This window comes from Pleurodeles waltl, chromosome 9, assembly GCF_031143425.1.
Source record: "Pleurodeles waltl isolate 20211129_DDA chromosome 9, aPleWal1.hap1.20221129, whole genome shotgun sequence".
NCBI classification, from domain to species: Eukaryota; Metazoa; Chordata; class Amphibia; order Caudata; family Salamandridae; genus Pleurodeles; species Pleurodeles waltl.
The window spans coordinates 543760393-543776036 of NC_090448.1; positions in this window are offsets into that span (position 1 = coordinate 543760393).

Genomic DNA, 15644 nt, shown 5'->3' on the forward strand with positions numbered 1-15644 from the left:
TACTTTGCTAACCTTAAACCTCGTAATCCCATTAATTCTGATACGTCATTCATAGAAGCTGAATTCACTCTTGATGAACTTTAAACAGCAATTAAATGTTTACCAAAAGGTAAAGCACCTGGCCCAGATGGTTTTACAATTGAATTCTATCTTCGGTTTTCTCGTATTTTATTCCCTCAGCTTTTTAAACTTATTAATTACTTCATTTCTATTAATTCTTCCACTGCTTCCTTCTCAGAAACAATGATTTGTATTATTCCAAAAAAGGATCATGATTTGACCTTATATAAAAAATTATCATACTATATCCTTGATCAATACAGATTGTAAATTTTTTGCCATAGCCCTTGCTCTTCAACTAATTGACCTCGTATGGGATCTCATTTCTCAAGAACAATCCAGCTTTGTTAAAAATAGGAACATTGCAGACAATTCACGTGTCTTTTTGAATATTGTTAGTAGAGCAAATAAACTTACACCTTCTCTAGCAGCACTCTCTTTAGATGCAGAAAAGGCATTTGGTAGAGTTAATTTGGGATTCCTTATGGAATCCTTAAAATGGCATGGTTTTGGTCCTAAAATCTTACAACTGATTTCCTTATCGTATTCTTCATCTCATTCTACAGTATTGGTTAATGGAGTCCAATCACCATATTTTCACCTTAGGAGAGGTACCAGACAGGACTGCCCCTTATCTCCCATATCGTTTATATTAGCATTAGAACCCTTCCTTCATCAGCTTAAAACGTCCAACACATTACACGGATTTCAAGTCAAAGATACTCATATCAAATATACTGCATACGCTGCTGACATTCTTCTTTTCATTTCACAACCTGACACATACCTACCATCCTTTTTTAATGAGCTGAGATCCTACTCTCATCCGCTTATAAGCTAAATTTAGACACACCTTGATAAATATTGCACTAAATATTCCTTTAACACAGTAGGACTTTCATGAAATCCTGTTAAGATTAAGGGGGTCATTTTGACCCCGGCGGGCGGCGGTCGCCGCCCGCCTGGAGGGAACCGCCATATGGCCGCTCCGCGGTCGAAAGACCGCGGAGGCCATTCTGGCTTTCCCGCTGGGCTGGCGGGCGACCGCCAGAAGGCCGCCCGCCAGCCCAGCGGGAAACCCCTCCCCACGAGGAAGCCGGCTCCGAATGGAGCCGGCGGAGTGGGCATGTGCGACGGGTGCAGTTTGCACCCGTCGCGTATTTCAGTGTCTGCTAGGCAGACACTGAAATACACAGTAGGGCCCTCTTACGGGGGCCCCTGCCGTGCCCATGCCCTTGGCATGGGCACGGCAGGGGCCCCCAGGGGCCCCGCGGCACCCCCTACCGCCATCCTGTTCCTGGCGGCCGAACCGCCAGGAACAGGATGCGGTAGGGGGTGTCAGAATCCCCCATGGCGGCGCAGCAAGCTGCGCCGCCATGGGGGATTCCAAGGGCAGCGGTAAACCGGCGGGAGACCGCCGGTTTACCCTTTCTGGCCGCGGCAGAACCGCCGCGGTCAGAATGCCCTTTGGAGCACCGCCGGTCTGTCGCCGGTGCTCCCGTGGCCGGTGACCCTGGCGGTCACCGGCCGCCAGGGTCTGAATCAGGCCCTAACTGTCTTGGTATTTGTTTACACTACCAATCTCAAGGATACGTTAAAAGTCGACCTTGATAGTATACTAACTAGAAAAACTTATCCCACCCAGAGATGGTCACCCCTCTTTTTATCTTGGTTGGGATGCCTTGACACAATTAAAATGATGATCCTTCCCATTATTAATTTTTCCCTTCAGATGTTACCATTTAGGATTGCTAAGAAATATTTCATCTCCTTCTATAAAATTCTATCTAAATTCCTATGGATTGTAAAAAATCTTGCATATCATTGATTTAGAATAAATTGCCCAAAATTTCAGGTGGGTTTAACTTCCCTGACTTCCATCTTTATCACAAGGCCTTGGGGGTATTAAGTAGATTCAATTGTTTATCTTTCATCCAGATGTCACTAAACCTAAAATATGGTTTACATTAGAAACCCCCATTGCTTCCCCTTTTCACCTGAATAAGTTATTTATATGTCTCAACCTCCAAAGTTGTGGCTGCCTCCACTTATGTCACATTGTTCCCTGATAAAACCAGTTCTTATCTCCACTTCTTTATCTTTAGCTCATCAATTTCTTCATAGTCCTCTTTGGTATAAAAGAATGCTTCTTTATGAAGGGAAACCTCTTTTATGGAAGAGATGGATTGATAAAGGTCTTCTTACTGTATCTCAAGTATTAACAAAAGATTCAATCAACCCTTTCTCAATTCTTTCCAAATTATATGAACTACCATTTTCAATCATTAATCAATATAATATATGATACGTTCTCCTCTCAGATACTCTCATCTCTCTCCCCAACCCTTTTACTAACACAGTCGCCACACAGACACCTAAGTATTCACCACATAAAACTCCCACAGACTCTCTCATCTTTAAAACACTTATCACATCCATACCGAACAGACCCAAATCTACACAAGAAACACTGTGGGAAACTAACATCCAACTCATTTGGCCACTCTTCTTGTGAGATAAAATATGGGCAAAAATACACTCTACTATTTGCTCAGCCTATTTGACACAGACTTTATATTATTTTTATGATAGTTTGTTTTATGTGTCTGCACATATGTTCAAACTCAAACTTATTCAGCAAGATACTTGCTGGCATTGAAATGCACATCCTGGTACTTATGTTCATATATTCTTTCATTGTCAGACAGTTTCTAATTTCTGGAGACAAGTTTGGGATGAAATTACCACCATAAAACGTATCTACGCACAGTTCTCTTTTGACAAAAGTACTTTTGGGTGGATTACATATATTATGGACGAAGAATAAAATGCTAGGTAAATTTGTACTTGTTGCTTGTATTAGGTTTTCATATCGTAACATCTAATTGGAAAACCACGGAAAATCTCACTATTCAGCAGTGGTGGAACTTGGTATGTTACAACCATAGACTTGACAGGTATAATTTACAATCTTTTCCTATGGTTGTTAAAACAGATATTTTGTGGTCTCCTCTCACCACATCTCTTTCTAAGGTTGCTAACACTTGAACTACTTAACTATTCCATGTGCTTCCTTTATACTTATTGATCTGTTCTACAATTAATCAGTCATATGTTAGAATGTTCTCTTATTGTATAATGTTCTATATTATTACTCCTGAAGGTATATTTTTTAATTTTTAATTTTCTTTCTCTCTTCTTCTCCTCTCCTATCTTTCCTTTCTTCTCTGTCTATACTTTGTTGGTCCTTTATAATTGCTATTCATTTGATCTAAATGATTGTATTATATTAATTGATTTTTATCTATGCTTCATAGTTTCTATTTATAAATTTCCATACTTTCCCTTTTTTTTAAAAGTTTCTCATGATTAATTGTTCTTTTATGAAAAATCAAAATTCTTAAACTAAAAAAACACATTTTGAGTGCCCATGCAGGCTGTAAGATGAAGACTTTAGGTTTCTATTGAGGGTATTTCTACATTGATACTGGCATGTCTTGGTAAGATGAATCAATCTTTTATACTGTTTCTGTACCGCTTTTTGTGTGAAGTGAAGCGCATACATATACATAATCGAGTAGAGGAGCTTTCAGTCAGACCTCTTCATTTACTGCCCTTTTGTAGTATTTTCCACATTTTGTGTCCACCTTCCCAAAATGGGGTAATGACTTAAGACATTGACTTACTTCACTGTGAGTGAAATAATTTTCCTTTGGCACAATGTGCACATCTGACACAAATGTAGTCCCTTTCAATGCTAGGGACGGCTGGACCACTGTGGCCCGATTGGTGAGGCCCTTGCATTGCCATTGCATCACACAAGGTGACGCAAGGCAATGCAAAAGCTTCAGCGAAGTTTTCTAAGCCAAGCAATGCCATCTTGCATGGCTCAGTAAATCTTAAGTAGAGGAAGGAGCTGCCTTTTGTTACTCTGACATAGGAAAACCTTCCATGGGTGAAGTGTGGGTGTTCCCATGCATTCCACCATGGATTGTGGCACATTCCCATATTTATTAGGACTAGCAAACCTGGGAATATGACAATATGTTATGACTTCCCAGGTGAGGCTTAACAAAGAGAAATATTCTTATTTCTCTTTGTTTCTTTCCTCTTTCTACGTGTGCTACATTCTGCAGCACACGTAGAAAGAGAAAAAGGCCTCACAGGATTGTTTTATGCAGGAAGATGTCCCTTCCTGCACAAAAAAACAATTCTGTCTGTATCACAGGCACCCTTGCACCATGGAAGAAGGGTGCCTGCGTTGGCGCTAGGCTGCACTCAGTGCACCAATACAAGGAAAGAAGAGGAATGCACCTCTCCCTGTCAAGCAATGCACCACAGCAGGTTGTCTTGCTGCATTACATTACGTGACTTGGATCCTGCATTCCTATTTTAAAAAACTCTTCTTTTTTCCCTTTTGTAACATTGTCTTTACCCTTTTTAGCAAGAGCCCAGAAGATCCTCAGACACTGCTACCTGGCCATTGGTACTTGTTGTAGTGGGTACATCCTTCAGGCCACTGCTGGTGGCAACCCTTTTTTAACAGGCCACAAAACTATTCCAGAATGCTGCATGTGCACGGATATATGTGCACAGGCATACAGACACTAGGGATGGCTTTTTTAGGTTGAGCAAGCTAGCGCTTTGACCTGTTGTAAGTATTGTGGGCTTTTTACCATGGCCATCTCACGTCCATCACTTTCATTCATTCCTGGGCTTGCCTTTCAGAATCACTTGATGTCATTGGTAAATGCGTTATGTTTGTCACGCCTTGCATACTGCCCCTGTCACATGGATTATTACACGAATGCTGATATACTTCAGCATGGGTGAACTATTTTTTTCTGTTGTCTCTTCTCTTTGTGCTCCATGGTGGCCATGGTGCAGAACACCGCAAACTCGACCGGTGGTATTGAAGCACTGGTCACATTGTTCACAGTTACCTAATCAGAGTCATTTCTTGTGGCTTTCCCCTTAAAACACTTGAAATGCTTTACATAAAACAGAAATCCTCAAAGTGAAAGCGTCTCCCATCACAGCGGGAGAGCTGATACTACAATATTCACTGCACTCGGGAAACACGCCCCATAATGCTTTGCAGGGCATTACTTTTACCATTTTTTTTGCCCATAACTCACTGTGTGGTGGTCCTAGGACAATGGGACCTCCACCAAAACGTTCAGCACGACTCACTCTTTCTGTCTAGGTCATCTCATGGCTGGATCGTTTGTTTTACAGCTAGAAGTAGTTGGTTATTTTAAGGGCCTTGTTTGTAATATTATTGCAGTAGACCTGCTAGGCCTGAAAATGTGTAAGGCACTACACTCTCTAGGGGCTAAATACATAGTTACGCTGCAACTTTCTATCATTTTCTTTTCATGTGGTTATGCTTTCTAGGGGCTAACTATATGATTACATGACCATTTTTCTTACAAATGCTATTTTCATTGTGGTGTCCTCTAGGGGCTGTTCTAAGCATTACAGTCATATCAGCACATTAACATATTTGTGGCACAGAAACCTGCCCCATAATGCATTCAAGGGCATTATATTTACATAGCATTGTTGCTCCTAATTAAGCCTGTGGTGGTCCTAGGACAATGAGACCACCTTCAAAGCATAGACCACAATGTGCTCTTTATGTCTACATCATTTCTGGGTCACCACACTAGGTTAATGGGGACTCCAAAATAATAACCCCTCCCACCATCTTTTAAGTTTTCTAATGGCTCAAGATTTTGTTTTACAGCAAGAAGATAGTTTTTTTTTTTCATAGTGTTTGTTTGTAATATCATTTCAGTAGATCTGCTAGCTCTAAAAAGGTCCTCCACGGACTAAGTATATGGTTAGGCTGTATTCATTTCTTCTATGTTTTTTAATGGGTTTATGCTCTCTAGGGGCTAACAATATGGTTACCAGACCATATTTCATACACATTATATTTTTGTTATGGTGCCAAAAGTTTATTTCTGATAAAGTTTTATATGCTAATTGTTATGTTTTAATAATCTCTATTTTTAACAATTATGACCATTATTCAGGCCAAATTAACATCCTTATTACATTATGACTGTTTCAACACTCTTGATATGTTTGGGTGACCCTTCTAATTGATTTCTCCTCTGTGGCTATCTTGTGTCTTTTTGGGGTGCACTGTGTTAGCCAGCCAGCAACTCTGATGGTGGAGTGGTGAAAGTGGTATTCTTTTCAAATTAGCATGGCAGATTTAAATTAGGATGCTAAATGACAACATTTTCATTTTTTGCTGCACATAGAGGAAGAAGGTAAATGCAAGTGCTTTAGTTATATGTGGGGCCACTGGAAGTACATAGCAGGAAAAGATTAAATTAGAGGCAGGGTTGACCAATTTATGTGGCAAGAAAAGTCAATTTATGAATTTACAATGCCAAGTGCTCTAACTCCGGTAAATGCAAGACCTATTACATTGCAAATGCTTGTTGGCAAAGCCAATACCTCACCAGCCAATGTTAGACTATCTTTGCCAACTCTTCTTGAATGACGTGAACCTAAGCACTGAGGGAGACTAGTCTCACATGGTATCTGGTGTTCCTCTGACCTATGAAGGCATCTCTGGCATGATGTGACCCACTTTGGACATAATGAAGCTCGTTCTGTGTATTGTTTGTGAGTTAATTTGAAAGCTAATTCTCACTTATGCAATTTGACCTAATCTGGGTATCCACAAAACAATGCTGGCCATGTACATAATGATGGATATTGGCATATTCAACCTAATGGTGCCCACACCAATTATAATTCAGCCAGTGCTTAACTACCTCCTTCTCTCCCAGGAGTTCATGGAAATTTACAAGTAGTCAACAGTTATTGAACAAAGATGTTTCCCTCTTTGATTGTGTGCAACCCCTCCTGTTCTCACACCTTGCTAATGGCTGTTTGTTTTATTGTTATGATGGCCGAATTGTGACATTTTGGTCAGGCAAGTAAGATGTCTCGCTGCTGTTATGTCCAGGTCTACACTATTTAATTATGCATAATAAAATATATAAATATAGAAAAGTGGGGGGCTGAACTATAGCAATAAGAAAGAGACAATTGGTGAAGACAGAGATATAGAGAGAACGAGAGAAAAAGGAAAAGAGATGGAGAGAGAAAGAGACAGAGCCGGAGAAAGAAAGAAGTTAGATTGCTCGAGGCAGAAATACATGGATGGAGGAAGGAAGAAAGAAATCGATTACAAACATGGAGGAAAGAGAGATTTAAATGGTGAAATCCAGCTATAGAGATATAAGGTCGGGGAAGACAATATTGGCTGTGATTTGTGATGTACAGGGAGAGATGTGAAGTAGGAAGGTGGGAGAGAGAAGAAAATAGGGCCAGAGTTACAAGGCCCTAGCGCCACTGGAGCATTACTTTTAGGGACGCTCTGGTGGTGCTATTCACTGCAGCATGGACCAGATTGACAAGAAACAGGCATCAGTACTGATGCGCATGTTTGCTTCGGTCACCCGTGCTCCATCTTAAAACATCATGTTTGCGCCATATTAATAACACGGCACACCATGGCAGTCATTAGGCCAACAGTGTCATAATTTTTCATGCTATTGTGGCATTTTGCTCCACTAGTGTCAAAAATGTTGACGCTAGTGGAGCAAAGTGCAAGGAGGCCCATAGGTTAACATGGGTGCATCATTTTAACGCATGCTCTGAGCAGGCATTAAAAATGAAGACAAAAATGGCACAGTGAAATCTTGTAGATTTCACTGCGCCATTTTTGTGGGCCTCCCAATGCCGGAACGCCCACTTGCATATATTATGCCTGACACAGACATAATGTGGCGCAAGGGGACACAAAGTGGCACAATGCACACATTACGCCACTTTGTAAATATGGCATTGCCAAAATTGCCTCCTTGAGCCATATTAGTGTAAAACAAAAATGAAGCTAAAGTGGTGCAAGAAGGCGCTAGGGCCTTGTAAATCTGCCCCCATATTTACAAGTAAGCGTTAAGCCACTTTTTGTGGCCTAACGCCTCCTTGTAAATATGGGCCCCTCTGATGCAGTTTTCTACGGCAGAGGGGAGTGCACTGGGTGTTACTGTGGGCATTCCACCACAACACCCATTGATTTTGATGCTGCCTCAGATTTATGAGGGGTGGCGTTAGCATGGCGTGACAAGGAAGAATACTTTTATTACTCCTTGTTTTTGCTTTTTCTGCAGCACTCATAGAGCAAAAGGCCATGAATGATTGTTTATGTGCAGGGAGGAGTCCCTTCCTGCACATAAACAATAATTCAAAAATGACGATTTGGTACTTCTATGTGTGCTGCATCCTGCAGCACACATAGAAGTACCAAATCACCATTGTAGATCGTTTATGTTTAGATTGTTTATCCTGCGCATAAGCAATCACAACCCTCAACGCAGAGACCCTTGCACTATGGTCAAGGATACCTGCGGTGGCAGCTAAATTTAGCATGGGGGGACACAGGTTTTTTTTAATACAGAGCATCCCTGCGTTTAAAAGTGGTGCTGCGCCTTGATGAAAATTTCGTTGCAGCGCTGCAGTGCGCCTCTTTTTTGTAAATTTGGGCCATAGTATGCTTCTACTCAAACATACAACCATAGGCCACAAATCGCACGAATTGCCATTTCAGAATGTTTGCCATCAACTAATATACATTTTGCACAGTGATTAATCTTAGCATTTAAGGTGTATTCCTGATATGTCCTCTGATACTACTAACATTAAATACACGTTAGTACTGTTAGAATCAAATTTAGAGATGAAAAAGACTGAGATGACCTTGCGACGTCGCATTCATTCCGCACTTGTGTTTTATCGAGCTAAGCTATCAACCAGGTTCGAAACAAAAAGTGTACACATAAAACGCGAGGCATTCACCCCATTCACCTGAAGGCAACAACCCTAGCTGTAGTGTGGATAAACCCCTCCAGGTCATAGGGTCATATAACATTTTCATCTCACAATGGTGTCTTCTGTTAGATCCACAAGAGAGGTAGTACTGCTTGACCTCTCACCAGAAGAGGTCAAACTTTTAAAGAGGTCACGAAATGCCATTACGCCACCTACTGTGAGTTCGAGTTAATAAAATACTGCAAATTAGAGTGTCACAGATCTCGCTACAGAAAACGACACTTTAGGAGAAAGTCGCCCTTGTCACAAGCAACGCCTGTACCAATTGCAGCTCGAAAGTCAATACACTGGAAAAATTACTAATTGTGTGTCACCGACAACAAAGAGCTGAAGAGGCAGTTTCCCAGTGACTAACCGCGAAGACACTTTGGCCCTAATTTAAGAAAAGTGGTGCTGCACCCAGGGCAGCGCCAATTTTCTTGCGCCCCTTAGCACTCCCCTTAACGCCTCCATGTGTGCGCCGCATCTAAGATATGGCACACCATGGTGGTAGTTAGAGGAACTAGCGTCAACATTTTTGACGCTAGTTCTGAGCTTTGCAGGATTAGCGTCATAAATGTTGACACTAATACTGCAGAGCCCATTGAGGCCCATTAAAAACAATGGCATATGCCTCCGTTTATCGCTTGCTCAGAGCAAGCGTTAAAAGTGCCGAAATAAATGACTCAAAGAAATCTTTTAGATTTCTTTGCACCATTATTTCGGTTCCCCTAACGGGGCAACACCCCCTTTGCATACATTATGCCTGGCACAGGCATAATGTAGCGCAAAGTATTATAAAGTGGTGCAATGAATGCATTGCGTCACTTTATAAATTTGGCGGGGTGATTTTGGCCTCGTTGGGCCACATTAGCGTAAAAAAAAATACGCTAATTTGGCGCAAGGAGGCGCTAGGGGCTACTGTGTAAAGGGGAAACAAAAGTTTGAAATGAAAAATGACAAGGTAAACACATATGCTTCATTTTGGAAAACGAAACCTTCGAAATGCGTTGCCATAGAATGAAAAGACATGATTTGAAAAGTGAAGTATAATCAACATAGACAAGGGCAGTTTCTATGTTCACTTGCTCCTTAGCTGATGTAATAATTTCCTGTAAAAAACAAAATAATGAAAAATTCCCCATATGAGTATCCAGAAAGACAAACTGCAAGACATTCTGAGTCAGGTGATGCAGGTAACCAAGATGGCCACGTTCTGAGGGATTTCCTACATTTCTAATTCATATTTTTTCCTGCTGTTTCTACTCAATCCTGGGAGATGTTTTTCAGATAGAACCCAGAAGCGTAGCTGATCAGATAACATGGTGGGTTCCCATTACATCAGTTTTAAACAAATAAAACCACTGAAATTCACCAGTTATAGTTATCTCAAGTAAGTATAACTGGTGCCCTAAAGTAACTATAACTCACGCCATGCACAGTGTTGCCTTAAATGATGTAATTTCAGATGCTGCAGTGAAGGTATTAATGATGTCATAGAACATGTCATGAATGATGTAATATTTGTGATAATTAGCAGTGCATGGCGAGGGTGTGAGTTATAGGTACTTTAGGGCACGAGTTACGGTACCCCGCAGGTGCCCAACCCTCCGCAGATCGATAGCACTGGTAAAAAAAATAGGCCCAGATTTAAGAGGGCCTATCGCCATTCTAACAACATATTAGAGTCATTTTTTTTACACTAACGTGGAGTTAGATGGCCAAAAGCTTTGGCCCATATTTACAAAGTGCCGCAATGCATGCCTTGCACCACTTTGTAACCCTTTGTGTTACATTATGACTCCGCCAGGCATAATGTATACAAAGGGAGTGTTCCCCCATTAGGGTGCAAAAAATGGAGCAAAGAAATCTAAGAGATGACTTTTTGCCATTTTTTTAGCACTTTTAATGCCTGCTCAGAGGAGGCGTTAAAAGGAGGCTCCTATTGGTTTTAGTGGGCCTCTGGGTGCTTTGCAGGATTAGCGTCAGAAGTTTTGTCGCTAATCCTGCAAATTGCTGAACTAGCACAAGAAAAGGGGCACTGCAGTAGGTGCAGCATCACTTTTCATAAATCTGCCCCATAGTTTTTTGTTCTCCTAGGCATAGGAGACAATGTATCATTATTTTTGCCCCACTATATGTTTTTCTGATTATTTTTCTAGGGCAGTGGGCTGAGCCCCCCCAGTTCTCAGATGGCTGATGCCACATCTTTGTTGATGTGGTGGTAGCCAATCAGATCCTATCTTCCGACCTGCAGGGTCCATGGATCCTCCGTGGTATGATATACAAATATTTTGCACCTTAATTTCTCAAAAACTACTAAACGGATTTATACAAAATTTAAAAAAACACATTTTCTGGATCAGGATCTAGCTTTCCACCCAGTTTGTTGTCATTAACTTCCGCTGTTTTTGCAGTATTGATTGTTCAATGGAAAATTGCATGGGCAAAGCACATTTTGTAAAGCCCCACCACTCATGTCTCAGGCCCCTCTTCATCCTGATATTTTCCATGTAGAAGCTGAGGAGGAGGAGGTCTTTTTTTGTGAAATTTCATGAAGATTCGTCAAATGGTGCTAAAGTTATTAGCAAACCCAAAAATATTTTTCCCATCGAAAAATATATACATATATATTACGAAGTGTCAGTAGTCACTCTGTAGTAACAGATAGGATTCACAGAAATAAACATTCCTCTAATAACTTTGCCCCTATTTGACAGATATCCACAACACTTTCTATATCTATAGCTCTTTCTACATTGGTTGATCATGGAAAGTTTTATGGTGGTTCATCAAGGGGGCTATAAACAAACATGGGGTGCCCAAAACCAGTTTTCCTCCTAATGCATTTTGATTAGAAATTTGTGTTGGACAGAGACCCAAAACGGCTGAATGGATTTTCATGACATTTGGCAGGATTGTAGAGTATGGTGCACAGATTATCCTTTTTGAAGTACAGTTAAGTAGGGCAAGTTTTCTTTAATGCTGTAATTGCTTTAAACTGATAACTGAGGTTGCGACATTTCACAAAATACTGCATTAATTTTGCAGTATTTGCTGATGACAAGGCAGTAAATGATTAGGTAATGTCTGTCTTTACAAAAGTAAAAAGGCTGCCATGCTGTGTTATCCACACTGGCTGTGTTGCCCTACCTATTACTACTTTATTGCATTCTGTCCAGTTGATCTTTGGGATTCGATATTCCCTGCCTACACTGTCCTGAATGGGACAGGCTTTGTAGCTGTTGTAGTTATTCAGGGAGTAGGTGGTGGGACCTGAGGTGTGCAGGTGAAAGGGGAAACAAATAATGGTACTTGAAGTCAAAATGGCATGAGATAGTAAGGAGAGAATTGGTTTGCCAGTTGAGGGGACAACCAGCTTTGTAGCAGAGGTCAGTGGCCAGGTGTTAGTGTATAAGGAAAAGGACTGCCTTGAATTAAAGGGCGGGAAATGCTTGCAAAACTCCCTTTCACCTCACTATCGAACATGCTTCATGACATAAGGAGCAGAAAGAGGCAGATAGGAGGCAACGGTACGTGGTACTAATGACTCTTTGATCAGTAAGGAGAGGGTGTAGTGTGGGGAGGCCGGTGAGAAGGCCTTTGCAGATTTTTGTTTAGTGACCATTGATCACCTACTCAGCTAGTCGGAATGTGAGCCAGGTACAGAACTTGCAGGTGCTCTGTTGGTTGCACTGGGTCAAGTTCACAGTTGTGATGATGGGGGTAGAGATTTAAATGTAATGTGCAAAGTGGACCCAGATTATCTTACTAAGTGGCAGGAGAAAAATGTTAATGGGAAAGTTATATGGGGGAAAAATGCTATAGATGCAAATAAGGAGACTCATTATAGTATTTACATGTTTGCCTCTGCTGGACTAGAAGCCAAAGGCTGCCCGGGCAAAAATTTGAACACAAGCATGCTCCCCTCCCCTCTCATCTCTCTCTTGCTCTTTCCACCCATCCGTTCTCTGTCTCTCTCCTTCTCTTTGTCTCTCTTTCTCTCTCTCTGACCTGTCCTAGTATTTCACTTTTCTCCTTCCTTACTGTTTTCTTTCACTTATCTCTATTTCACCTCTCTCTCTCTTTCTCTCTCTCTCGCCCTCTCTCTCTTTCACACACACTCTCTTTCTCTCTCCCTCTCTACCTCTACTTGTACCCCATTGTGTCTGCTGTGTTAAACCCCAAAACATTATCTGTGGGCCTTTAGGTCTCTAGTCCCTAGGAAAATGCCCATTGAGACAAATGGCCAGTAAGTGTTTGATGTTGGAATGGAGGAAAATAAGATATGTCTGCTACTGACAAGGTTTCATTAGGGTAAGCCAAATGGAGAAATAATGGCCCCAAGGCATGTGGTGTGCACTGAGAAGACAGCTGGAAGTATGGCACTGTGGGGATTACCGTACCTGTAGAGTTAACAGAGCTCTGTAACATGGAGTAGAGCCAGTTTGAAAACCAGGAAGTGTACCATGTCATGCATGTGATGCCCTAAGAAGACACAATTAGAAGGATTCTGTGTTCAGTTGTATCCAATGCAGAGGAAAAGGCAAGGAGAACAAGAATAAAGAATAGATGGCAGAGAACGAAGGCCGGGCAGAAATACTGGAGGACTAAAGGGTAGCTAAAGATTGTAGGGCGACACTGATGAAGGCACTTCATTCATGAATGGCAGGCATGAGTGAATAGGAGGCGGAACTGTAATGGGCAGAAAGATTTAATGATTTGACAAATAAGATTATAGTGGATCTTTCCCTAACTGTGTATTGTATCTTTGCATTTAAAATGCTGCTGTTTTAGTGTGGTGTTTCCTCTTAATTGAGAATGATTTTAAATGTATATCGATTGAAATCAAATTAAAGACTATTCACAATAATGAGAATAAAACAATACAAAAAAATAAGCAAACAATGAGACAACATAGAAGCAACAACAAAACATATTAATATTATTATTCCTATTATTATTTTCTTCCTATAATTACATTTATTCTTATCATCATTATTATTATTATTGTTATTATTATTATTATTATTATTATTATTATTATTAATAATGATAATAATACTACTACTTCTAATAATAATAACAACAGTAATTACTGAATTTAATTATAAATTGCAAAGAAGGAGTATATAATGAAAAAAACAAATGTTAAAGCTTAGTTATAATTAGGTTATAACTTTTATTTACAATTTATCCACCACCTTTAAATTATTATAAGTAGCTGACCTCATTACACTTTCTTTTCAGCATACTGTCCAGACAACATTAACTATAACTCACTGCTCTATCATGCATTGTTTTGTGACAAATAATACCATTTGAAAGGGTATAAGTGTTATTATGAAAGCTATGATTTGACATGGCATAGTGATGCAAGAGTATAAACAGTGCATGGAAAAGGCATGAGTTATAGTTTATGTAGTGTGGCAAGTGAGTGAGGTGACAAGACTGCATTCAAAGGTGCATGACTTACAGTGATTTGAAGGTGGTGCATAAATTATAAATTCAAGTTATAATTATAACAACAATTTTTTTTGTTTGGGTATTTTAGGTGTATAGAAATAAGACATAACTTATTTCTAACTCCAAATTATCCTCAACTTTTCTTTTTTTGTATGTTAGTGATTTTTTTTTTGTAATAAAAAAGTGTTTCACATTGCAGTGTGGAGTGTCGCTAACCTGAGTGTCATTGACTGGAGTGTCGTAAAGTGGAGTGTAGTACAGTACAGTGAAGGAGAGAGTTGTAGAGTCTAGTGTCAAAGACTGGAACACAGTTGTGTTGAGTACAGTGGAGTGATGCAGTGTACAGTGGAGCAAATTGTTATATATTAGAGTGGTGTGGTGTGTTGTATCATAGAGTGGAGTATCACAGAGTGGAGCAGCATGTTGTAGAGTGTTAAACAGTAGAGCTTAGTGTTGCACAGTGACGAACCGCAGAGCTGAGTAATGTACAGTAGAGTGTCATCGACTGGAGCTTCATGAAATGGAGTGTGGTGGAGTGGAGTGTAATCGAGCAGAGTGTTGTAGAGTGGAATAGACTGTAGCAGAGTGTTGTAGAGTATAATGTGATATGGAGTAGAGTGTCACATAGTTCAGTGTTGCTGAGTGTTGTGTTGTGCAGTAGAGTGGAGGAGAGTCTCGTACATTGCAGTGTTGTACAATGGAGTATCATTATTTGTGAGGACACAGCGCATTGTAGAGTGGTGAGTTATAGTTAGAGTTGTCTGGTTAGCAAGCTGAAAAAAGTATGTAAAGAGACCCGCTACTTATATTAATTTGAAAGTGATGGATAAAATGTAAATCCAAGTTATAACAATAAAGTTTATGTTGTTTAAACTTGCTTTGAATAGGGAACATAGGTTTTCCTAACTATAGCTAAGCTTTAACCTTTGATTTGTTCAATGAATTTAAATAATTTGAAAAATTCTTAATAGAAATGTGTTTCAAATTGGTGAGTCCAGTATCGTGTGGAGAGTAGTTAAGTTGAGTATTGTACAGTTCAGTGGAGGAGAGTGTTGTAAAGTCTATTGTCATACACTGGAGTATTGTAGATCAGAATAGAGTGGAGCAGAGTAGAGTGTAATAGCCTATCATACAGTGAAGTAAAGTGTAATATAGTGTAGTGGTATGGTGTCTCATGTAGTGGAGTCAAGTATCTCAGATTGAAGCATCAAGTTGTACAG